Here is a 24,276-nt window from a genome sequence, read left to right on the forward strand (position 1 = left end):
CTGTCATTTCTAGAAGGAAGTCAATCTTCATTATTGCACTATCAAAATAGTTTCTGGACTGAGGGCAGCTCTCTGATAACGAGATACAGCTGCTGCTTGAGCACAGCTGGACCTGGGTACATGAAAATAATAAAGGGCTTGTAAGGGGAATGGTCCAAACACTAAGTGAGTCAGCTATATATTGTCTGGACTTGCTGTGGACTGAACTGTGTCCCCACCAAATTCATACGTTAAAGTCTTAACCCCTCAATATGACTGTATTTGGAGATAGGCCTTTAGGAGGTAATTAAGGTTAAGTGGGATCACAAGGGTGGACCCCTAATCCAATTGGACTGGTGGCCTCGTAAAGACAGGAGGAGACACCAGGGATGTCTCCTCCTGTCTCTTTTCATGCACACTCAGAGGAAAGGCCATGTGAGGACACAGCCAGAAGCCAGCTGTCTGCAAACCAGGAAGAGAGCCCTCACCAGGAATGAAATTGCCACCTTGATCTTGGACTTCTCGCCTCCAAGAGTGTGAGAGAATAAAACTCTGTTGTTGAAGACACCCTGTGTGTGGTATTTTGCTATGGCAGCTCTGGGCTGGCAAGGCATTGCTTTGGGTCAGTCATACACAGGGTTGGTACATTTATCTGTAAGAGAAACTCCACTGATGCAATCCGTGGTGCACAAGTACCAAAGGCTGTGAGCGGTCACCGTTGATTTGTCAATGCTGTGGGCCCTGCCATTGGTCCCAGAGTTAGTGTCAGCCAGTGGTCCTTTGGGGTCTTCCCCTCACCTCATCTTAAAGTTTTTGGTTCACATTCCCTCTGCTTTGCTTGACTGCATGGAGGTGGGACAGATGCTGCATTTGCAGGAGGGCACCAGTGCACTTTTCTGTTTTCTCCCCTACTTCCCAGTCATTCCAACTGAAAAGAATGCATAAAACCAGATTCTGAAGAACCAGCATGTCTTTTTAAACTTCTTGGCCACCTGTCAGTGGGTGGAGATCCCACAACAAAGCAGGAACTATCTAGATTATAGATGTCCAGCCAACCTGCTCGCATGGCCCGAAGGTGAGGCTTGAGCTCACAGTTGCTAGCCACTGAGCACCCAGGCCATGCTGAGCACAGCACCACAGGGCAGAGACTTCTGAAGTTACAGCCTTGCCACTTAACAGCAAGAAAGAGCTTCCTGAAGCCAAAAGCTCAACTATGTGCTGCTCAAGAATGGCATGCTGGTCGTGGCAGGCAGTCTACAGAGGAACAGAGAAACTACATGGAGAAGCAGACCCGGGCTCCGTGTTACCTCCTTCTCCATAACTGTGGGACTGGCAAGGAGAAAGGAAAGTGGGGTAACAACCAAGAGAAGAGCCCAAATGACTGCTTTTGTCCAGGCACAAATATCGCTAGTTATGCCAAGCCCCCACTGAGCCTCTAGATCCTTGTCAAATCCTCTTCCGCAGACTAAAAATAATCACTCACATACAAACAAACGTAAATATATTTTTAACATGCCTCAGAAAACCCACCTTCCTGTTGGGTTTTGGGGCTGTCTCTCCAAGTCAACTGGCATATCACAAAAGCAACTGCAACTGCTTAGAACTTTCCACCACATACAGGCAAATGTGACCCCAGGTGACATCTGACTGTGAATGCCAAAGTGACTTGCGTTGTGAGATTAGAATCTCTAACTGCCTTGTGGTTTCAGAAAGCAGGAGAGGCCAGAACTTAAGAGAGGGTGAGGGCTTAAAAATTCAAGGTGAAGAGTTCCAGAGAAACCCACACATTTTGAGGGTCATTTGTGTGGCTTCCTGCGGAAGGTTTTAAAAGCCGGAGTACAGTACTGTTGAGACGTTAGCCAGTGGAAATAAAGGAAGCTCGCCACCCAGCCAAGCAGCTAGCTGGATGGCAGCCCCCAGTTGGGGATGGTATTTCACCCTGTGAGGGCAGGCAGCGAAGGAAGAGAAACCAACCAACTGTCACCAGTCTGAAAGAATTTGAGGGCCAGAAGGATAACAGCATGATTTAAAAAAAAAAAAAAAAAGTATTTTTTAAAGGCATACACAGGACATATGATCCCTAAGTAATAGCTCATAATTAATAAAATAATCCTGTGATCCTGCCAAAGTACTCTTTTTCTAACTCATTTGCAGACATTAGATGCCTCTTACCTCTTCTTTGCATTCATCATCATTCCACAAAAATAAGAGATTGGGGCAACTAAGGATTTGCATCGACGGGACATTTTGTGCTTTTCAAAGAGCAGTCCGTTCCACCGAGAGGTAAGGATAACATAATTAGAAAAAAATGTGGGATGTGCCCATGGCCAGGTGTGGTGGCTCACGCCCGTGATCCCAACACTTTGAAAAGCCGAGGTGGGAGGATTGCTTGAGGCCAGGAGTTCAAGACCAGCCTGGACAACATAGTGAGACCCTGTTTCTACAAAAAAATTTTAAAAATTAACCACGCATAGTGACACATGCCTATAGTCCTAGTTACTCAAGGGACTGAGACGGGAAGATCACCTGAGCCCAGGAGTTCCAGGCTGTAGTTTGCTTTGGCCACACCACTGCACTCCAGCCTCAATGTCAGAGCAAGGCTCTGTCTCTAAAATTAATTAGTTAGTTAAAAAAAGAATTGTGCCCAAATGCTTAGAGCTAGTTAAGTGACAGATGTATTTTGCTATGGACCAAAGTTAAGGTTGTTTGACTCTTAGGCACTTCTTTGGCCATGAGCTCCTGCTTCTGGTTCTCCTGATAAAATGCTGGAGGCTCAGTCCAAGGTAACAAGCAAGAAGTGGGCTCAGGAGGACAGAGCTCTGGCTTCCCAGATGCACATTCATTCACAGGCTCCTACCACTGCCCTTGCAGGTTCCTTGACTTTGGCCTTCAGTCCTGACTTATTGTAATTTCTCTGCTTATGGGTAAAATGAGGAATTCCTGTCACATTGCCAACACCACCCTCTTTCTTCTCACCCCAAGGAGGGTGCAGAGAGGGGGCAAGACCAAGCCTGCCCAGAGTTGGAGTCTGGAGACGTGAGGTAACGTTGGTTCCCCATCTATGCTGAAACCTGAGGGAAATTGGCAGAGCTTATGAGGAGGGGAGGGCCGGCCTTGAGATTTTCTTTATGTTTGGCCTGGATGTAGTCCAACCTTAAACTCAAATGAAAACTTGAGAAATGTTATATTACCAAAGACCGCATGTGTGTGTTTTGAGATGAAGGTAATGGAGTGGGTGGTGGCGGCCAGCCACAAAGCGCAGCTTCAGTCCGGCTAAACAACTAAACCCTCACTGAAGAATCCAGGCCCTCATGACCGCACCATAAGGAGGTGTCTTTACTACCCCAATTCTTGTATTTTGTGTTTGCGCCCATCCAGGGAGCTCTTAGAACACCTGGGTCCCAGTCCCTCATGTGGTTACTCACCTGAGCTAAATCTCTTCATGTCTCTGATCCTCAACTTTTCCCATGCTCTAAATTAGAGGTATAAATCGAGTGTCAGGGATCTTTTCGTTCAAAGAACCAAGTTCTAGTGCAATCACTGGCAAATGTAATTTCTAAATGTTAAAAGTCATCCATGCTTCCAAGACGCAATTGAAAAATGACAAATGTTGAGAGGCTCAATGCATTTCATTTCTTTTTCAAAGGGCCTTTCCTATTTCAGGCAACCGTGCCTGCGGTGAGTATGAGTGTATGAAAGCATATGTTTGCAAAACAGTTGAAATATTTGCGTATAATAGCATTTTCACAGCAGTTAGTATAAACAGGGAGAAACTTAGGAGTGGCTTTTCATGGGTGTCTATGAAATGACAGATTGTGCAATTTTTAGGAAGAAAAAAAGCTTGAAGGGAAAAACCCTAGAGGCAATAATATTTTGACCTTGAGAGAAAAAAATATGCTAGTTTGTGTATAGAAAATAAACTCTCCTTCAAAGTTTACGTTCAGAAAAATCTTGGTTGCTTGCTCATAAATAAATTGAGGACAGAATTGTTGATTATTGAGGTTAATGTTCTTTTACTAAAGTGGAAACATTGTATGTAATTAGATTAAGAAGAGATTTCGGTAGAAAGAGTGACGATATGAGTAATCTTGAGTCAACAAAGGCACATTTTGATTTTATTAGCTAGCTATTAGAGCAATCTTTGGCATTTTATGTGTGATGCAGAGCATCAGGATGTAGCTGTTGAAAGTCATTTGTGTCCGCTGTCTGGACTAATTGAGCGACAATAATAAAACGCTGTTTTTAGATAAACAATGGGTGGCGGAGCTCCATCGGTCCCTGCAGGGAGCGTGTTGATGCCTTTCAAAGAGCAACTGGCTGAGCTCACGTGCCACAGTCATTTCACAGAGGAAAGTCAAGTCGTTTAAATCAACTAAATTGAACGCAGTTTTGAAATGGAAATCAGTAATCCCAGTTTGGAGCTGCCTCCTTGTCAATGGAAAGCTAGAGGCTCGGATCGCCGTCTGGTTCTCTCCCAAGTCTTATTCAAAGGCAGGAGGCCCCTGAGCCACGCAGATTTCAAGTTAGCAATACCAGGGAAAGGAATATCACGTGTCGTATGTTTTGTGTAGTGCATTGGTGCCGAACAGGCTGACATGGAAATATCATCATAAACCCAAGCTGCCTGCTCTATGTCCCTCCCTTCAGTGCACACAAGATGGGCCCTAGACAGACGGACAAACAGAAGGCTTCCAGGAGGATGTAAGTGGGTAACGTGCTGCTGCCCTTGCCCAGTAGGAAGGAATTTCTCTTGGAGGCCTCCCTCCTCCTCAGAATGTGCCCTTTCTCCTCCCCCCATGCCCTTTAGAATAAAGCATGTCCAGAAGTGAACCTCAACTTTGCATCAAGATTAGGATCTCTGCTTACAGACTGAGAACAGAAGAAAGCAGGCTGGCATCCTCCGACTCACTTTATCTTAACTTAGGATCACACAACCACCAGGCTTTTGTGGCAGCCAAGGGGTGGCAGGGGGTTCTTTAACATCTGTCTCTTTTCAGCTATCAGCCTTGTGCAAACAGCCACATGACCTAGGGAAAGACAGTGTGCTGGCTTGACAAACATGGCTTTGAGATAGGTTCACTGCACTCCACAAACTAATTGCATCTTCCTCACCCTGCTATAAAATGTTGTTATTGACCAGCACAATAGCTCACTCCTGTAATCTCAGCACTTGGATGAAGCCGAGGCTGGAGGATCACTTGGGCTCAGGAGTTTGAGACCAGCTTGGAGAACATAGTGAGACCTTGTCTCTACTAAAATTAAAAATAAAAAATTAGCCTGTAGTCCCAGCTACTCAGGAGGCTGAGGTGGGAGGATCACTTGAGTCCAGGAGATTGAGGCTGCAGTAAGTGGTGACCATGCCACTGCACTTTAGCCTGGATGACAGAGTGAGATGGTCTCAAAAATACACAAACACATACACATACACAAACACACACACACACACATATAGTCACCACTGAGCTTTAGGAAGCTGGGTGCAGTCCATTGACATTTTCATTCAGTAGCTCTTACTTGAATACTTGCTAGGCATAAGGTCCTGTGCTGCCTGCTGGGGAGATGTCCTTGCAAAAGACCAACACATGGCACTTGAAGATAGATAGATGATTGATAGATAGATAGATAGATAGATAGATAGATAGATAGACAGACAGACAAATACAATACAATAGACGATTGGTCTGTTGATACACGTTTAGGAGGTCACGAGTGGCTTTCCCCCTCCCAGCACACCCTAGATCAGTCAGTTGTCTTTTAGAGCTTACAAGGGAGGAAAAAAAATATTTTTTCTACTGTTCTTCTAGATTCTTCAGCAGGGGCCTATAAATTGGGCTGACAAAAGACAGATTAGCAAGAGAAATACAAGCAGCAGATTATTAACATGTGCATCCTGATTACACATGGAAGTACCCAGAGGTGAGTAACCCAAAGGAGTGGTTAGAACTTGGGCTTATATGCCACCTTAACATAAAACACAGGAAAAGGGGTTTCTGGGGGAGGCAAGTTATGGGATGGTGACCAGGAAAAGTATGGTAGACAAGAGTTGTTTAGTAAAGTTTGTTATGTGGATTTAAAATAGTACCTTCTTCATTGATAAAAGTTGCTAAGAGTACTCCTTTTCCTGGTATGACAGAGGGAGATATCTCTACAAATCTAAATTTCCTTTATTAAGGGAAACCATGTGCCTTGGTTTTAGAGTTTTCCTGAGACTGCTGGTTCTCAGTGGCCTCGAGCTCAAAACAATCCATACGCCAAAGAGGCATATTTTGGGATCGCATATTATGGTACCTCTCAGGCTACTCCTCACACTATTTTCACTTGACTTCCTAGTCACCTCATCTGGTCTTCACCTTGGACACTAGAGAAAATTCTCTGGCTCTGTCATAACCAAAAGCACAAAGTTCTTTCTGTGCATTCCTCTGATCTAAACCGTTGTGACAGATTAAAAGTAGGCTTTGTACAATCTTTAGTTGATGACTCCTCTGAGTCCTGCCCCTCTGGAACACAGGCCAAGACAAGCAGCCAAAACATGTCTTCACCTTCTCTCTTAAGAGCTTCTTCCTGACTTTCTTGCATCTTGGATATATTTTGGTAATTTCTCAAAAAGTATCTGCAAAGGTTAATTTCATGTGTCAACTAAACTAGGCTATTGTGCTCATTTGCTTGGTCAAGCACCAGTCTGGATGTTGCTGTGAAGGTGTTTTCTTTTAGATGTGATTAATATTTTAAATCAGTAGACTTTGAGCAAATTAATTTTTCTGCATAATTTAAATGAGCTCAGAAAACAGAGCATCAAGCCAAAGATGGTTATTCTCAAAGCTTAAAATCTAATAGAATTTATCCTGCTAGGTTTTGAACCTGCTCAGAACTTTTGAGTCCCCTTTTCCTTCTGATTTCTCCTTTTTGAAATGGGCGTGTCTGTCCTATACCTGTCCTAACATTTCTATCTTGCAAGTAAACTTGTCTGGTTTCATAGGCTCACAGCTAGAGAAAAATGTTGCTCCAGAATGAATCACACTGAGTGTCACACACACCTCATTTAGATGATATTTAAATGAGATTTTGGACTTAGAGTTGATACTAGAATACATCAAGACTTCCAGGAGTGTTGGGTTTGGGTGAATGCATTTTGTATGTGAAAAGGATGATCCAGAGGCTGGTCTGTGACAGGCTGAATTATGTTCTCCTGACCCAAATTCATGTTTTGAAATCCTAACCTCAGTGCCTCAAAATGTGACTCTATTTGGAAACATAGTTGTTGCAAATATAATAATTAGTTGAGATGAGGTAATACTGGAGTAGGGTGAGTCCCTGATAACAATATGACTGGGTGCCCTTATCAAAAGAAAAAATTTGGGCCAGGCGTGGTGGCTCATGCCTGTAATCCCAGCACTCTAGGAGGCTGAGGCAGGTGGATCACCTGAGGTCAGGGATTCGAGACCAGCCTAGCCAACATGGTGAAACCCCATCTCTACTAAAAATATAAAAATTAGCTGAGCGTGGTGGCGTGTGCCTGCAGTTCCAGCTACTTGGGAGGCTGAGGCAGGAGAACCACTTGAACCTGGGAGGCAGAAGTTGTAGTGAGCTGACATAGTGCCACTGCACTCCAGCATGGGCAACAATGAGTGAGACTCAGAAAGAAAGAAAGAAAGAAAGAAAGAAAGAAAGAAAGAAAGAAAGAAAGAAAGAAAGAAAGAAAGAAAGAAAGAAAGAAAGAAAGAAAGAAAGAAAGAAAGAAAGAAAGAAAGAAAGAAAGAAAGAAAGAAAGAAAGAAAGAAAGAAAGAAAGAAAGAAAGAAAGAAAGAAAGAAAGAAAGAAAGAAAGAAAGAAAGAAAGAAAGAAAGAAAGAAAGAAAGAAGGAAGGAAGGAAGGAAGGAAGGAAGGAAGGAAGGAAGGAAGGAAGGAAGGAAAGAAAGAAAGAAAGAAAGAAAGAAAGAAAGGAAGGAAGGAAGGAAGGAAGGAAGGAAGGAAGGAAGGAAGGAAGGAAGGAAGGAAGGAAGGAAGGAAGGAAGGAAGGAAGGGAGGAAGGGAAAGAAAGAAGGAAGGAAGGAAGGAAGGAAGGAAGGAAGGAAGGAAGGAAGGAAGGAAGGAAAGAAAAAATTTAGACACAGACACACACAGAAGAAAAACACCATGTGAAGGTTGGATTCATGCTGCCACAAGTCAAGGAACTACCAGAAACCAGGAGGGAGGCCTGGAACACTAGATCCTTCCCTGGTGCCTTCAGAGGGAGCATGGCTCTGCCAACATCTTGATCTTGGATTTCCAGCCTCCAGAACGATAAGACCATAAATTTCTGGTTTTTTAAGCCTCTCAATTGGTGGTACTTTGTTATGACAGCTCCTGTAAACTCATAGAGTGTCCCTTCCTTGTCACCTCTGCATTGCACTCCCCACTGGATCAACACCTGGAAGCCCACCTTGTTGGAACCCTTATGTCACATAGGGGTGACAAGAAGATCCTGCCTCTCAGCCCCAAGTTACTGGCCTTTCTGGATTTTGCGCCCTGCCATTAGCACAACTATTAGCATGTTCGTAACACAGATACGTTAGGATTGCTCTAGCTCCAAGTCATAAAGCCCTCTTAAAAAAATTAAGCCAAAAAGCGTCAAGTGGCTTAAGCACATCAGCACCTGAAGTATAAGGATTTTATCCTATACTTTTCCTGCTGAAACACACATTGGTTTAAAAACAAAAGTGAAAGGGGAGAAAGCGGCCTCAAAACTTATCTTTGTGTTCACTGAAAATGTTGGCACTGTCAGGGCAAGGTTACTCTGCAATGCTCAAGTGCATGTTCAGTTAACTAACTCTGAACAGAAGGATCCAGATTCTTTCTTTCTTCAAACGGTTGCCTCTGATGAATTAGGAATACAGGATGAAATAAGAAACACCGGTTTAGGAGTTGAGGACCCAGGTTCACATTCTGACTGGATCTCTTACCAGCTGCATGATCTTAGATAAACGCCTTGTCAAGCTCTTTGAGCATCATTTTTCTTATCTATGAATGAGAGGTAAAAATCCCATCTCAGGGAGGTATAGACTTTCCCTTTCTTAGGCCTCTGATTCCTGGAAGTGGGGGAGCATTTTAGCATGAAATATCCAAGTTATGCAGTGAGGATTCATCGTTATTAACATGAGGAAGGGTTGTCTTATCGATGCTCCACCCTGACGATGGGAAAAGACTACAGGGAACCACCCACGGTTTCCCTTTGGGACCAGCAGTACCTGTCGTCTCCCAGGGGAGGGGTCATGTTTTGTGGAGTCTAGAGCTTAATTAACTTGGGAGGTCATTTTGAAGGAGTAGAACTCATAAATTCAAATACAAAAGGAGGTGCAGGGCTTGAAAGAGGCTTGTGTTAGCGACAGGCCCTGCAGCATGAGCTTCCTCAGCTGCAGAATAAACCTAAGCACGTCCCCTTTGGGATATACAGAGAGTAGACTCAGGACCTTGGGCAGAAGAGTGAGGAGGAAAAAGAGAGAAAGATTAAAATGATAATAATAAGAGGATTCTAGAACTCCCATCTGAAGCTGATTCAGTATGACTGGAGTGTCGATAAATGTCTGTATTCAGGATGTCTATAAATGACTGCTACTAGATTACATTTCTTCAAAAAAATTTTTTTCTGCTAACTCAGTAGACCTGAATGCCTGCTCAGATCTGAAAATAGTCTCTTGTTTTGTCCTAACGTGACGTTAAGGGTGGATTTCTTTTTATGAAACTCCCATGTGTAGTTGGGACCTGGCTTCAGTTCACGTGTGGCTCATCCCCAGCGGTCATACTGAACCTGGGCAGGCCTACGAAAAGCCTGTGATGGGGTTCAGGACATGCTCCCTTAAAATACAGCACCTTGGCATTTGGGAAAAGCACAGAAGCAGGAAGTTCACTTCTACCATGCCTTCTCCCTTCTCTCTTCTCCCTTGAAGCAGGTCATAAGACCTCATATGACAGGTGCCCTCCTTACTCCCAGAGAAAAGGAAGGAAGACACAGAAACACCAAGAAGAATATGGACAAACAGGCCTTGCTAAAGCTCCCCCCATCCCCTGTTTATTACCATGACATCATATTCCCTTTGTCCAATCACACTTTCATCAAACCTGAACATGAAAATACACAGGTTTCTCTGTGTATTTTCTCTTCATTTTTGAAGTTTCCATGTCATGTAAAACTTCTATTAAAGAAATGTGTATGTTTCACCCCTGTTAATTTGTCTTGTGTTATAGGGATCTAAGCCATAAGCCTAGGATAGATGAGGAAAAGATACTTCACCTGTTCGTCTGAAGGCTGAGGGATGGTTCTTATCAGACTGGAAGGAGCCATGCACCGAGAAGTTGACCCTGTAACAAGCCCTGGAGGTGGGAAAGAAGGAGGAATTCAGAAATGCATTCAGCACGTATTTATTGACATGTGCCTAAGTCCACAAGCACATATCAGAAGCCCTTGAGGCCAGTTATGTTTTAGAATTCAGAAATTTTCAGGTTTTAGAAAGGCAATGTGCATAAACCAAATATTATATAACATCCCTAGAGGGGTTGGAGGCAACACTTTGCAAATCAAACACGGTATTTCCACAGTCCTGTCTCAGCCAGATATATGAATATTCACACCAAGTGGGATAAATGCAACCTTACTTCACCTCGTGTTTTGCCACCAAGGTGGTTACAAAAATGTTTGTGTTTTTAGAGGTTTGGGGATTTTAGAATTATGGATAGGGATTGTGGACCTGGGCCAGGTGCCAGGCAGTGTTCTGATGCTGGGGAAATAGCACTAACACGACCAGAGCAGAGGCCTGAGGGAGCTGGTAGGCTCTGAACGAGGGATGGTTCCCCAGTGGGGCCCTGGCAGATGCAGGTATAATCTCCATGGGGAGAAGGGGAGATTTTTAAAGGGAAACAAAACAAAAACAAAACAAAACAACAATAGAAATGGTGTTCCATTAAAGCTCTAGAAAACATTAGTGCATAAGCTTGAATGCTTTAAAAAATATCTCCAACAGAAAATCAACAGAGAATAGGGGCTCCCTCCCTCCTTCCTGTTAACAATAGGCAGCTCAGTGGCTCTGGTGACTGGAGGGCCATGGGCCTCAGCTGGAAGATGTGAGTGCCCAGCAGACTGGACGGGCACAGCTGATGCCCACCCGACAGAAGCAGACCCCGATGGAGAGAGACCCACTCTGAGTGGTGGTTTGTGACTGTGTGTTGGGATATGGGGGAGACAAAGGTACCCCTGGGACAGGTCGCCAGAATATTTCCTGGGGTCTATAACCTATAGGAACCTGTAGGAACTGACATATACACATATGTCTATGCATGAGTGTTTATATATATATTAACTATTGGGAGGAAGACTTTTCGTCTATTCACTTAGTTTGGAGTGCTTGGGGGCCTGCAAATTAACTAGCAATAGACAAATTAGCAGAAGAAAAAAGGAAGTTTATTTACACGTGCATTGGACGTCACTAATGAGTAACTCACTGAATACCCAGTGGTAAAGGTTTATATACAGGTTGAATATCCCTTATTTGAAATGCTTGGGACTTAGAAGTGTTTCAGATTTTGGATTTTTTCAGATTTTGGAATGTTTGTATATGCATAATGAGATACCTTGGGAATCTCAGGCCCTACGTCTAAACACAAAATTCATTTATGTTTTCCATGCAACTTATACCCATAGACAGATGATAACTTCATACAGTTTTAAAAAGAATTTTGCACATGAACAAAGTTTGTGTTCCATTCATATATGTGTCTGGAATTTTCCACTTGTGGCATCCTGTCAGTGCTCAAAAACTTTCTGATTTTTAGAGCAGTTTGGATTTTGGATTAAGGATGCTCAATTTGTACCAATATAACAAAAAAGGGAGTAGCAGGAATTTACGGATTCGATGGGAAAATGTGTAAGGTGCTGTGAGTTTTTCTTGTGCTAATGGGAAGGGGCAATTTGTCCACTTCCTGGAATTCGCAGGAAACCCCTCAAAGCAGGGTTAATAGCAGCCTGTATTTTTGAAAGACTCTTTGTTAGTCAGATAAGGAAAGTTCAGATAAGATTTTAAATATTTTCACCTCTAAACAATCTTTATGCCAAAGCTGCCATCCCTTCAATACATATATGCAGCACACACATACGTAATATGTAATATATATATGTAAATATATATGTAAATATATATTATATAGGTATATATATACATGTATGGTATGCCTATATAATATATATTTATACACACACGGGATATTCTATACTTACACCGCTTACGGCAATTATTTTTAAAATCTCCCTCTGCTTTTTCTCTTGTTCACCTCTGCCCCCTCCCAAGATCCTGGCTTGCCCTCCTGAGGCCAGCAGGGTCAGGACCAGATCGAGGATAAATGAGGAGGTTGCAAAGCGGCATGTGTAGATTGCGTGGTTTGCTGAGAGCCTTCAGTATGATGACAGGGTAGTGCTAGGCTCTTAGGTTCGCCATGAATCTAAGTGCAAATCAGGCTTGGCTCAAGCTCTTTACCCTCTAAGTAGATTTCCCAGGGAGTTTCAGAAACATCAGCACAGGCGGGATGAATTTTCCGAGAATGTGTGCTCCTGCATTAGTGGGTATACGCAAGAGCCAGAGAAATCTGGGCTCTCACGTTCACTGGGCTCCCACTGGCTAGAAAACTCAGGGTCTAAACTCCAGTGAACATTCTCAAAAGAATCTAAGAACCTCACTACCTCTTCCTACATTGTGTGGCCACTGTTGACTCTCTCCCACAGCACTCCCAGAAATTGTTCTGGATTTTTTTTTCTAGGAAACAGCTTAGGGACATTTATCTTTCCCTGTCCTCCTTGGGGACAGCATGTGTGGATCACTCCCCACCGGTTGGCATCTCAGCTTAGCCCCTTCGCCTCATTTCTGCTTCTGCAGAGAGTTTCCCACAAAATTTTCCCACTAAGTTTTTTGTTAGCGTTTATCGAGGATTTCACCAGCAAAGCAAAAGCCTCTGCCTGCAGGCTGATTGGTTGGTCATGAAAGAAAAGGTGAAGACATTTCTGATGAACGGTCCCATTTGAGAAGGGAAAAGCAGCCCTGTGGCCAAGTCCCCTGTGAGTGTTTTGGTTCGCCTAGTAGACCGCTTCTGCCAGTGTTTATCCAGCACAGGGAAGGTGCTTTGAATAGATGTCTTTGCTGACACGGAACCCTTTGCTTTGTGAATAGGGCGATTACTAAACAATGAAGCTATTACATTAGGAGCAGGAGCTGGCTGGAGCCAACAAATCTCCTCTCCGTTTACAGAGCTATAATTATCCAGAGTTTTAAAACACAATGGTATCTGCTGAGAGGGAACATCTGGGAGGGAACCAAGCCATCCCAATTAAAGGAGTGATGCACAGCCCCATGGATTGGATGACTCCACATTAATGGGGTGGCGATTTTTTTAGATGTCACTCAAGTTAACAAATGTGCTGAAAGGTTTGAGCAGAACAAATGTGCAGGGGGAAAAATCAGATCAAGAAGAGAGATCTGTTTTATAAGAACATCTACAAATTGGTTGCAGAAAGCATTCCAGGCTGCTGTTATGAACACTAATCAAGAGAAAAATGTTTCATGAGGTTTTTCCCATATGAAAATAAAAGCTTTTTCCACTTGCCATTTCATTTCAAAATAAATTCTTTTAACCTCCAGAGGACCCCGCATAACAGAGTGGGGTGGGAGGACAGCATTGCGGGGAGGTCTGAGTGGCTCGGGGTTATGGGGCTGTGCCGGCACTTAGGCTCACCATAAAGATTAGGGGAAATCAGTTGTTATGAGAGATTGGAGACTCGATCCTATAAATAGATTTGGCCCAGATAGTAGCATTGGACTCTGTTTTGCCAGTGAAGGTTACAGTATGTGCTCCGCCATAACCATCTGTCCTAAAATGGGTATGGGCCACATGCTTAGGGCTCCTGAGCACTTCGAGATCTAAATCAAGGGTCTATTCCACCTGTTACGTAAGTTGAGGGCAATTCTTCCAGGTAAAAAGAGAAAACTAAAAGAATGGTTATGAGGGCAGTAACAAAATCAGACAAAAGAATCTCTCATTCATCATCTTATACCTCTGGGAATATTTGCTCTAATGGAGTGAGAGTTCCATCGGGGGCGGGGAGGCGGGCCACCATGGGGGATTATTTCTTCAATTATGCTTCCTTCCCATCTGTTTTGGGGGCACTGCAGCAGCATCACACAGGGGCTCAGCTCAGTTCTGAAGGCAGAATCCGGGAAATGATTTGGGTCATCACAGGCTATACCGCAGAGCCCACAGTAGGCTAAATCAGGAAAGTGGGGTGCTTGCCAGGTTTTTCCCAAGCTGTCCTTTTCTGGCCCTTTGCTGATGCTCCTGCTGCAGTGGAGTCCCTCCCCACTTTCAGAGCCCTGTTGGTCCCCCTTCTGATTGTTTCCCACAGAAGTACACTAAAACATGCTGTCAGAGCACTTGCTAGCTTTCACTTACTCCAAGGGGAGAAAAAGTTTAAGTCTCTTTATCAACTTTCCCATAAGTATTTGCATGATGATTGCTGCAAAAGCAGTATTATAACAACATAAAAAATTAATAATTAAAACAGCTACCAATCAACCCACCGCCCTACTACCATTTGAGTACCCCTAAGCCCATTTGTTCACTGAGGCTTCACCTGCTTTTTCCATTCTGCTTTGTTAAATATTTGCCTATTTCTAAGTTTTACTATGGGAGATAATACCACCATCAACATGTGCATTCTTTTTAACCTTCTGTGAAAGATCTCTCCAGAAATCTGGACCAATGCACAGTACTGTGAACTGAATTGTGCCAAAATTCATACATTGAAGTGTTAACCCCCTGTATTTGGAGATAGGGATGTTAGAGAGGTAATTCAGGTTAAATGAGGTCAGAAGGGGGCAGCCTAAATCCTTATGACTGGTGTTCTTATAAAAAGAGAAGGAGAAAGCAGAGCTCTCTCTCTTCCTCCATGTACACAGAGGAAAGGTCACTTGAAGACACAGAGAGAAGGCGGCCATCTGCAAACCAAGGAAAAGGCCTCAGGAGAAATCAAATCTGCAATGCCTTGGTCTTGGACTTAACAGCCCCCAGAACTGTGAGAAGATAAACGTCTGTTGTTTAAGCCTCCCAGTCTGTGGCATTTTGTTATGGTAGCCCAAGTAGATGAATACATACAGTGTTGGGGTTGAAAGGTGAGGAAGAGAAAAGCAGCCTTTGACATTAGGAGCAGGCCTGGCCCTCACAGCTAGCCCATGTGTTCTCCTGCTGAACACAAACAATTTCACAGAAATCTAACATCAGACAAGGCCACTCTGAGGCCACGAAGGATCAGGACAAGAAAAAGACCACTCCACAATCATGTCTGAATCCAGACAAATGCACAAACCACAAAAATGACCCAAGCATCTTCCTATACTGGATAAATGAATGATTGCCACAGCTTCCTTACCATTTTAAGCTTTAGCCTTGCTCTAGTTTTTTCACCTTCTAGATTAGATTTATTCATAGAATTACTCTCACTTCCTGAGAGCATCCAATCCAGAACAAAGCCCCACTTCCTTAAATCTTCTCCCTAAACACCTAATATGAGCCAAAATCCTATCACAAGTCCTTCCTAAGCTCCGACTGAGCAACTCTGTGGTTTCTTGTAAGCATTAAACCCAGCTTAGCATGTGTATATTTCTGGTGGTCACTGGCTGAACAATGTTATCAGTGATGTGAGTGTTTTTGTGGTTTTTAATAAGCATTTAACATTGTATCAAAGAAGCTAATCAATTTTGATTGCTTTCAAAAATTTTACACAACCCAACTAGCAACTTAAGTGTTAGGGTCTTTTTCAATTAAGTGGACAGTATAAACTGAATCTTGTTTCAACGTGTATGTTTTATTGCTTTGTAGGCTAATCATTTTCCCAGGTTTTTAATATTTCTCCTCTACTAGTATTTCCTTTTATCTGTCACCAGTGTGATATTCAATGATGAAAAAATAATTTTTGTCTCCTAGTAAAAATATTTTGCAAGTTTCCTGGAATGTGAGCGAGGTATTTGAAGGGTTGTAGTATTGTAAGAGTGTTTTTCACTCCTGCTTCTGAAATGAAACTCATGGCCTGGGATTTAGGGTCCTCATAATAGAAACAGCATTGCATGTGCACACACACACAACAAAAATGGGGGAACACTCGGCAATTACAATCCTCATTTCTGTAACTTGTCATGTTGTCATAGCTGGTGGTTATAACCTCTTTCTTCTACTACCCATTCTGTATTTCCCTTGCCTTCAACAAGCGCCTCAGATGGTCACAAACCTTCATTTCTAAAGAGTCTGAGCCAATGTCCTTCCTGGCTTGGGTTGTTACAGTTTTCCATTGGCCTTAATCATAGGGCTTGGTAATATTAAGAGGTGCCTTAAGGGATCTCCTGTAGTCCAGAAATACTCTTCCTTACTTCTGTTGTGGAGTAGTAGTCCAATTTCCCCTTGGTAGTCAGAGTCAGTCACCCTAACCAGCACAGTAACTCCTTTCTTTGTCTGTTGATTCAGAGGAATGAGGAGTCCAAAGTGGTTTGATGGCAGTCTTGACTTCCAGTTCAGTGGAAGCCTTGCTATGTCTCCCTGTGGAAGTATTCTTCCGTCTAGAACAAAGACCTGTGGGCCAGCAGAGCATGAAGTCATGAGAACAAAAAGCAAAATTTACTAGTGGGTAACCAGGAGGAATAGTGAGTGGTAGAACCCCATTTCAACCCCTTGATTCCTGGACCTGTGAGTTTCTGACTATAGGAGAAATAGCATCATAGGTTAAATGCTGAATCAGAGCATACAGTCTTACAGAGAACCTTGTCCTAACCCTGCAAGGTAGTGACACTTAGCTGGCACTAGACAGAGTCTTCAAATGTCCATTTCACTGTTCTATCAAGCCAGCTGCTTCAGGATGATGGGGAACATGGTAAGACCAGTGAATTCCGTGAGCATGAGCCCACTGCCACACTTCATTTGCTGTGGAGTTCTTTGGTCAAAAGTAATGTTGTGTGGAATACCATGAGGGTGGATAAGGCATTCTGTGAGTTCATGAATGGTGGTTTTGGCAGAAGCACTGCAGGCAAGGAAGGCAAATTCATATCCAGAGTAAGTGTCTATTCCACTAAGGACAAGATGCTGTCCCTTCCCTGATAGAAGTGGTCCAATGTAATCAACTGCAAACAGGTAGCTGGTTGATCATCTAGGGAATGTTCCCATATTAGGGGCTCAGCACTGTTCTCTGAGGCTGGCAGATTGGGCACTTGGCAGTGGCCATAGTCAGGTCAGCACTGGTGAGTGGGAAGTCCATGTTGCTGGGCCAAGGCATAATCTTCATCCCTGCCATAATGGCTGCTTTGTTCATGAACCCATTGGGCGATGACAGGGATGGCTGGGGAAAGAGGCTAACTAGTATCCACAGAATCGGTCATTCTGTCCACTTGACTATTAAAATCCTCTTCTACTGAGGTCACCTTTTGGCAATCATTCACATGGGACACAATTATGTTGACTTTTTTTTCCCATTCAGAGAGGTCTACCTACATATCTCTTCCCCAAATTTCTTTGTCACCAATTTTCCAGTGGAGCTCTTTCTACATCCCTGACCATCCGGGCAAACTACTGCTCACAGCTCATAAATGAGGATAAACAAATGTCAACCCATTTCTCTTTCCAAGCAAAGTGAACAACAAGGTGCACTACTCAAAGTTCTGCCCACTGGAAGGAATTGCTTTCACCACCATCCTTCAGAGATGTCCCAGAAAGGGGCAGCAGTGCTGCAGCTGTCTACCTTCAGGTGGTGCCTGCATGTTGTGCACAACCATCTGTAAACCAAGCCTAAGTCTTCTCTTCCTCTGTCACTGATCATAGGAAACTCCTCATGAGACTGGGAGAGATAAGGCAGTGTAGCAGGAGTGGGAACCATGAGCATCTGCGTCACTTCTTCATGTAACTCACTTGTGCCTGCAGGACCTGCTCAGTCCCAATCAGTCGAATCACTTCCATTTGATGATGGAGTGCTTCTATGCACACCTGATGTTATAACTTGCTGGGTAAGAAAACACCCAGTTCATGATGGGCAGCTCAGGTTGCATGGTAACACGGTAACCCATAGTTAAGCATTTAGTCTTTACTAAGGCTCAGCAGCAGGCCAAAAGCTGTTTCTCAAAAGTAGAGTAGTTATCTGTGGAGATTGGCAGGGCTTTGCTCCCAAATCCAAAGGCCTGCATTGCAGTTCACCCATAGATGCCTGACAAAGGCTCCAAACAGCATCCCTATGTGCCACTGACACTCTAAGCACCATTGCTTGGCCCTGCTGGATCTTACGGCCCAAGCGGCAGAGCAGTTTGCACAGCAGCCTGGCCTGTTACAGAGTCCTCTCTTGTTCTGGGACCCACTCAATATTAGCAGCTTTTTGATCACAGTAATACACCCAAAGGAAGAATATGTTGCCTCCAAAATCTGAAGAAGCCCAGTAGGCATTGCACTTCTCTTTTGGTTGTAGGAGGGGCCAGATGGAACAACTTAGCCTTCCCTTAGAACGGATATCTCAATAAGCTTCACAACATTGGATGCCTAAAACTTTCACTAAGGAGAGGGCCCCTGAAGTTTGTTGGATTTATTTCCCACCTTCTTACATGCAAATTTCTTACCAATAGGTCTAAAGTAGTTACTGCTTCTTGCTCACTAGGTCCAATCAACATAATGTCATTAATCGCATGGACCAATGTAATACCTTGTGAAAGTGATTGAGACTCCCATGAACTAGATTATAATACAATGCTGGAGAGAGTTAGCATAACCCTGAGATAGAGCAGTAAAGGTGTATTGCTGGCCTTGCAGTGAAAGAAAACTGCTGTTGGTAGTCTCTATTGACAGATATGAAGAAAAAGCATTCGTCAAATCAATAGTTGCCTATCAGGTTTCAGAGAATATGCTAATTTGCTCAAGCAATGAAACCACATCTGGTACAGCAGCTGCAAGGGGAGTCACCACCTGGTTAAGCTTATGATAATTCACTGTCATTCTGCAAGATCCAACCGTCTTTTACATAGGTCAAATAGGCAAGATGAATGGGAACGTGGTGGAAATCACCACCCCTGCATTTTTCAAATCTCCGATGCTGTCACTAATCTCTGAAATCCCTTCAGGGATGCAGTATTGCCTTTGGCTTACTATTTTCCTATATAAGGGCGGTTCTAGTGGCTTCCTCTTGGCCTTTCCCACCATAATAGTCCTTATCCCACAGATTAGGTAACCCATGTGGGGATTCTGCCTGCTGCTGAGTGTATCTATTCCAATTATGCATTCCAGAACTGGGGAAATAACCACAGAATGGCTTCTGAGACTCACTGGGTCAATGGGACACAGACCTGAGCTAAAACTCCACGGGTCATCTCACCTCCATAAGCCCCTACTCTGGCTAGTGGACCAAATGATGGTCCCTGTCTCCTAGATTCCATGTCAGTTCAGAGCCTTTGTCTGGCAGTACCCAAAAGATCTGATTATTTCCTTTTCCTCAAGCCACACTTACCCTGGTAAAAGGCCGTAGGTCCCTTTGGGGAGGCTTGGCGAAAAAGTAACAGTATAAATTATTGGCAGTGTACCAGGGTCCTTCATCAAGGGGACCCAGTTTCCTTTTCATTCAAGGGGTTCTGGCTCTGTAAACTGGCTTAAGTCTGGGAATTCATTTAGGGGCCATGATTCCCCACTTTTATGATTCAAGATAGACTTTTGCTTACTTGAACGTTGCTGTTGTCACAGATCGATTAACAATTTAGTAGGTTTTCTATCTGCTTCACTTCTGAAAACATCATGATCAACTAGCTAATGCCATCGGTCTGGAAGCCAGGCTATTCTGATTGCTGCTTTGACTCTACTGTCCCTTAAGGTGACCACACTCACTTTGCCTTTGGTGGTTAAGAGCTGCCACATGGCTCCTGCCACGCTAGGATCCAATCACTCCATTGCATTTAGGTTTCCCAGTTCAGTGACTGTGGATCCCACTGTAAAGTCTCACCTACAGAGAAGAGTGATCATGGAGTTTTTCAAGGATACCAGGGATTCCCTCACAAATTTATGTCTCACAATTGTGGTGAAAAATATATCTTCTGGACTCTCCCTGGGTGAGGGGGAAGATACTAAATGACAAATCCCCTCTAACATTTCAATCTCCCTAAGCCTTTGAATCACTTCCTCTATATTAAACCGGGGCAGTTCTAGCATTTTGAACTCACTCAATATCGCCCACCTTTTGGTCTATGTTTCAGCCAACCAACCAAATTTAGTCCCTTTGTGTTGTTATGAAGGAATATTTAAGGCTGGATACTTTATAAAGAAAAGAGGCTTCTTTGGCTCATGGTTCTGCAGGCTGTACAAGAAGCATGATGCCAGCATCTGCATCTAGTGAGGGCCACAGGCTGCTTCCACTCATGGCAAAAGGTGAAGGGGAGCTGGTGTGTGCAGAGATCACACGGTAAGAAAGAAAGGTGGTAGGGAGGGAGGTACTGGGCTCTCTTAAACAACCAGCTCTTATAGGAACAAATAGAGCAAGAATTCACTCACTCTTGCAAGAATGGCACCAAGTCATTCCTGAGAGATCTGCCCCCTGAACCAACACTTCCTACTGTTCCCCACCTCCAACATTGGGAATCAAATTACAACACGAGATTTGAAGGGAACAAGCAAACTAAGGTATAGCACAAACAATTAGAGCCCTTTCTAACTGCCTGAGCTGCAATGTTAAATACAGAATCTCGGCTTAGTGAGTCCACATCAATGAATTCCACCTAATCCAACTTTATATTCCTCCTGCCATTATCCCACACCCTCAATATCCACTCCCACACATGTTTCCCAGATTTCTATCTTTATAAATTAGAAAATTCCAGTAGTTCTTTTGAACTGTAGTACACTTCCTTGTGAGTTACATTTTGTACCTTACCTTCAGGAGCCTACTAGGACTTGAATCAAGTTATGGGTCTAGAAGCAAAGAGGGGTGATAGAAATGGGTCTTGAGGAGAATCATTGTCTAGCATGTCATCTACCACAGAGGGGGTCATTACAGTTTTCTAGGACAATGCAGGTTTAATCCCATCAGATGAGAGGTGAGGGGCTGAAGAGGCCACTACCACTGGGAGTGGGAAGGTGGCTTCCACAAAGGATAGAGAGGCCTCTTCCACTGGCAAATATTTATCAGATTCCAGGGGCTCGATTTCCCCAGTTTCATCAGGTCTTCCCACATATCCCCATTCCAACTATCAAAGTGCATATCTTCCTCACTTCAACGTTAGACTTCCTGTGAGGCTGAGAGTTTAACCTGTGCAGTAATTCAGCCAGTCTCAGGATAAGATTCTGTGTTTGATTTTCAGCAATCATAGCCCTGCTGCTAAAAGCAATAATGATATTTCAGGGCACACATAGAAGATTTCAGGTTTTGTACATGGGGCTTAAACTGAAGATTCAAATCCCTGAGCTCATCCTTTTCTTTCCCCACTTTGTCCAGTGACATTTGGATCAACCAGCCAATCTCATTATACTTGTTAGTTTGCAAAAAAAAAAAAAATTGTTCATAAGTATATACATAGCCCCCACAACCACCCCCAGCTCCTTGCTTCTTGTAAGAGGTTGCTAAGGAGTATCCAATGGTGGTATTTTACATATCTCTATTGTAAGATCATGCCATGGACTACCGGTGCTCTCATTACTACTAAAAATAAAGTCATAAGCATCTTTAAATCTAATCAGATTAGACAGCCAATTCCAGAAACCACAGAACCAATTCAGAAAACCCATCGTTAATATTCCTTTTTTTTCTTTTAAATTTAATTTAATTTAATTTTTTGAGACAGGGTCTCATTCTATTGCCCAGGCTGTAGTGCAGTGGTACTATCGCAGCTCACTGCAGCTTCAGCTGCCTGGGCTCAAGCAATTTTCTCACTTCAGCCTTCTGAGTAGCTAGGACCATAGACACACTACCCTATGCCTGGCTAGTTTTTTCTTTTTTTATTTTTCGTAGAGATGAGGTCTCACTATGTTACCCAGGCTGCTCTCAAACTCCTGGGCTCAGGCGATCGTCCTACCTTGGCCTCCCAAAATGATGGGATTACAGGCGCGAGCCACAGCACCTGGACTTCATCCTTAACATTCTGTTTCTCTAGAACTATAAAGGAAGTGGGAATAGTCATACGACATTGCACATGTACTAAATGCACTGAATTGTACACTTAAAAATGTTTAAAATATTAATTTTACGTGTATTTTACCGCAATAAATAAATAAATAAATAAATAAATAAATAAACCAGTTACAAAAAAAGGAAAAGAAATAACCCAGGCCTGAATGAAGGTAGGCAAGGGCAAAAAGACCCTCAATTCAGAGTTTAACTCAACAGGAAGTGCTGATCAATTTGATGGTTGAATAAGGATAAAAGCTCAGAGTTTTAGAGTTTTAAGAAATAAAATATGAGTCTAAGGTTTTCTATCTGTAACTTTACATTCATCTTTCTTCTAGGATTTAGTCAAAAGTCTTTTCAACTTTTGGACCAATGATTCTATGCTAATTTGCACTTTCAACTGAACATTCATACTGTAATTTTGTCCCAGGCAGAATTAAAGTAAAGATTCAAGATCTGGGCTTGAATCTTTACCTACTTACCAAGATGTACCTACTTCTTCCGGAGACAACATTCATGATTCTTAAAGATTTCACAAGCGTGCTTTCTAAAGTAAATTATAAACAGTGCCAAAGAATTTGCTTCACTACATGCCTATAGGGTGGTGAATCAGGCTTAACTCTTCCTCCCCCACCCCCATTTCCCCATTCACATCTCACCTGACGTCTTCCTTTGACCTACTTTTTCAGAAATCAAAGAAGTAATCTTAGGTGGTGATTTGAAGTCCCACAGCCATTGGTACTTACTCCTCTTAAGCTACTCTGCTTTCTGTTCCTTCTGTCTACTGTCCGGGGCAAGTGGCTGGAAGTAGTAAGGGGTCAATGCCAAGTGAAATCCTCTGGCGTTTTCTTCTGACATCCAGGAATCTGCAAAGTGAGTTTGCTGGGAGCGTCCAGTTTTTTCAGCTTAACGTTAGGTGTACTTTCTGTCTTCGGCACAAATTGTTTCCAAATGCCTGTGGGTTGCAATATGATTTTCCCATCTTGAAAATCTATTAAAAAGGAAGAGATTCTTCACTTCTCCCCACCCCACCTCCAGGCACTGCAGATGGCGATTAACACCCTACACAGCCCCTCCCCGTAGCATCATCAATTTTTTGCCTGCATTGCATCTACTTCACAGTTTGAGACATGCCAAATCACACACATTCTAAGTACTTGTTGCTAGCAACAAATCTCTCTTCCTCAGTGGCCAAGCAGACTATATTTGGAATGTCAGAGCACCTAGCCCTTCCCTGGCCCACTTCCTTTAGCTGAGAAGTCTCCAAGCCTTAAAGTAACCTCACGCATGTTTCCTTGGGTTCTGCTTGTTGAAGGAACTCTTTGGATGAACTCGGCAAAACACAAAGTGACAACAAAACAGAGAAACAATCAGATTCTTTTCCATGAACTCCTTTTCTTTAAAAGTGAGTGTTATTAATCCCTACCTTATGGAAAAATTGTGAATGTATTTAATGAGCTCATCAAAATATACATACATATATATATATAGAGAGAGAGAGAGAGAGAGAGAGAGTCTCACTCTGTTGCCCAGGCTGGAGTGCAGTGGCACAATCTCGGCTCGCTGCAACCTCCATCATCTCACAGGTTCAAGCAATTCTCCTGCCTCAGCCTCCCAAGTAGCTGGGATTACAGGCGCTCACCACCAAGCCCAGCTAATTTTTTTTTTCTTTTTGGAGACAGAATCTCATTCTGTTGCCCAGGCTGGAGTGCAATGGGGCAATTTTGGCTCACTGAAACCTCTGCCTCCTGGGTTCAAGCTTCCTGCCTCAGCCTCTCGAGTAGCTGGGACTACAGGCAAATGCTGCCAAACCAGGCTAATTTTTTTGTATTTTAATAGAGATGGGGTTTCACTGGGTTGCCCAGGCTGGTCTTGAACTCCTGAACTCAGGCAATCCACCTCCCTTGGCCTCCCAAAATGCTAAGATTCCAGGCATGAGCCACTGTGCCCGGTCTAATTTTTGTATTTTTAGTAGAGACCAGGTTTTGCCATGTTGGTCAGGCTGGTCTCATACTCCTGACCTCAGGTGATCTGCCGACCTTGGCCTCCCAAAGTCCAAAGTGCTGGGATTACAGGTGTGAGCCACCGCGCCCGGCCTGAGCTCATCAAAATATTAAAACTAG

General features: G+C 43.4%; 1 long non-coding RNA gene across 1 annotated transcript; it reads right to left on the bottom strand.

Annotated features, from left to right (window-relative positions):
• Position 1: 1 nt before the first annotated feature.
• Positions 2-23,342, bottom strand: LOC102132022 (uncharacterized). Its single transcript, XR_006697437.2, has 3 exons — positions 22,900-23,342; positions 10,247-10,326; positions 2-112 (listed from the first exon to the last, which is right to left on the bottom strand). It is a non-coding gene; the product is annotated as an uncharacterized lncRNA (long non-coding RNA).
• Between the last annotated feature and the right edge of the window lie 934 nt (positions 23,343-24,276).

The sequence above is a fragment of the Macaca fascicularis genome, chromosome 4 (genome assembly GCF_037993035.2).
Source record: "Macaca fascicularis isolate 582-1 chromosome 4, T2T-MFA8v1.1".
Classification (NCBI taxonomy): domain Eukaryota; kingdom Metazoa; phylum Chordata; class Mammalia; order Primates; family Cercopithecidae; genus Macaca; species Macaca fascicularis.